General features: G+C 51.1%; 1 protein-coding gene across 1 annotated transcript in view; it reads right to left on the bottom strand.

Annotated features, from left to right (window-relative positions):
• TMEM255B (transmembrane protein 255B) overlaps positions 1–2581 on the bottom strand; it is a 136255-nt gene that overhangs the window by 14506 nt on the left and 119168 nt on the right. The gene's annotated exons all lie outside the window — the stretch shown is intronic.

Raw genomic sequence — 2581 nt, 5'->3', positions numbered from 1 at the left:
GTGTGTTTTGTGAGATGGAGGAGAACTTTGTGGATTGGTGTTGGACATATGGGTTAATGTTGGACTTGTGGGCTTGGGCAGCACTGGGTTGGGATGCTTTCTTAATATGCACTTAACCTTTATACAAAACTCTCTCATACATATGAGTTTCTGTGAATTTGTTTCTCTAAAGCACCCAATACTAACACAGTGGGCGTCATCATTTTTCTGGGTAGTGTCTATGTTGTGTTGTTGGCCTGTGAACCACAACATCAGTAGATTGAAAACACACACTAGCTGCTCTGCAGGTGACAGACTGGGCTTTCAACTTGCACAGAGTTACAGCCTGACACTCACAGTGGCAGGTCGACCCTGTCCTGCTGGGTCCCCGTGAGTCGGAACTGATTGCATGGTGGTGAGTTTGAGTTTGAGGGGCAGTGCTGGCTCCCTGGGGCTGTGCATCTGGAGCTTTGCCGATGAGGGGTTTGGTTTGGGGTTTGGTCCACCGTCTGGAGCAGCGTGTGTGGAGATGAAGCTCCAGGGAAGCCACCAGGTGTTTCAAACCACGCCATCCCCCCAACGCCGGAGTGGACCGCTCACCAGGCAGCATGTCCTCTGCCTTCGGAGGACACAGCAGAAATGCTATGAGAAAGTTCTACCTTGATTGTCTCGCGCCGTCCCCTCTAGGATAGCAAGACAAACTCAACCTGACTCAACAGCGTGGGCATTCTAAGGAGACCTAGTGCTTTTCTCTGCCCTGTAATGTGAATTTTCCCGGGGTTACTAAAGACGCTTCCCCAAACGAATGCTCCCAAGGTTATATAAAATGGACTTGAAACTAGTGTCTTAAGGAAAAGGCAAGCAAGAGTCAGATGAGCTGGGGAAGCCGAGGGTTGGAGGGGGCTCCCCTTGCTGGGTAAAGTAGAGGGGCAGCAAAACAAGAGGAAGTCCTCGACAGGATGGATGGACACAGTGGCTGCCATGATAGCTTCGAACGTAACACATGGGAGGAGGGGGCAGGGCCAGTGCTGCATTTGGTTGTGGGGGTTGTCTCGGGGAATCGGAACCACCTCGATAGGACCTAACAACAACTACCACCCCTGGTGCGGGGCCCCTGAAACTTTCAGTGGGCTGTGCTGTCTTGTGAACGTCCCAGAGGGACCACAGGAAGCTGCCTTGTTACGTGTGCCTGCGTTTTTATAAACCTCTTACAGGAGGGTTCAGAGAACACAGTATGAGAGACACTGTTAGGGACTCTAATAACTCTCAAAGCCATCCCTTCGAATGCTGTGGAAGTGACACAGAGACAAGGCTGAGTCCCCTCCATCCAGAAGCCCACACATCCCCGTCCTGCTCACGGACACGCTCCTCTTCTTGAAGTTGCAGATGACTCGTGACAAGAGGCACAGCGACCTCCCATTCAAATCCCTTTACAGGTCAAAGAGAGCTCATTGCCAAGGCAGCCTCTTGAAACCTGAATGAATCTTTCTAAGACAGCGGAAAAAATACACCACTTTTTTCATAAGGTTGTTGCCATACTAACTCCCTAGAATGAGAAGTCGTCGAGCTGGCAGCCATAGTATGGCTGGGGTCACCTTCTGTGATTGAATTGTGCCCCCAAAACATATGCTGGGAAACCTAACCCCCTATTCCTGCGGCTCGAATTCCATTTGGGACTCTAGTTTCTTTGTTACAGTCCTGAGACAGGATTCGTGGAGGGTGCGTCTTAAAACAATTCCTTTGGAGACACTAAAGAGCAGATTCAGTGCTGGGAAGCACACGCGGTTGCAGAAAGAGAAATGTCGTGCCCCGTGAAGGAATGCTATGCCAAGGTGCTGAGGAAAGCGATAGATGCTGAACAGAGACGTGAGCCAACAGAGAGCAAGGGCAAGAGAGAGAAGAGGGGGAGAGATAGAGACGGAGACAGAGAGTGCCTTCCCCTAGAGGTGGCATCTTGAATTTGGACTTCTAGACTCCCAGACTGTGAGAAAACACTTTTCTGTTTGTTAAAGTCACCCACTCGTGGTGTTCCAGTTCTAGCAGCCCCAGTGGGTGAGACCGGGGATCTGGCTCCCCTGCTCCCTGCATCCATCCCTGGTGGGTGAGCAGCTCTGCTCCCACTCTGAATTCCGTCATCTTGGGATTCCCCCAGAGGAGACTGTTTCCAGTGGTGACACATGGCTTTTCTCAACACTGCAAACAATGTCTCGGAGAGGCTCAAGCAGAGGATGAGGAGCGAGGTACCACCTTCCTGACAGGAGCACACTGTCACCCAACCTGACCAGGCAGGGAGGCAGCGCTGTAAAGGGCTGGACAGGTCACCTCCTGCCACTGGTGTATCTCAGAAATGTGTGTAAACTCACTGCCATCGAGTCCATTGACAGGTGCAATTAGTTAACATGCAGTCATACGGACACAAGGTGGGTCCTAATCCAATATGGGTGTCTTCCTGATTAACAAAAAAGTTTCACAGTGACCCAGATATAGACAGGCATACACAACACACACACACACACACACACACACACACACACACACACACACACGAAAGGCAGCATGTGACCACAAAGGCAGAGGAGATGGGAGGGATGCGGCCACAAGC

This window comes from Echinops telfairi, unplaced genomic scaffold, assembly GCF_000313985.2.
Source record: "Echinops telfairi isolate 266 unplaced genomic scaffold, ASM31398v2 ScPeMD7_7467;HRSCAF=8505_1, whole genome shotgun sequence".
Classification (NCBI taxonomy): domain Eukaryota; kingdom Metazoa; phylum Chordata; class Mammalia; order Afrosoricida; family Tenrecidae; genus Echinops; species Echinops telfairi.
Note: the sequence above shows the minus strand (reverse complement) of the source record. Positions and strands in the feature narration are given on the sequence as shown.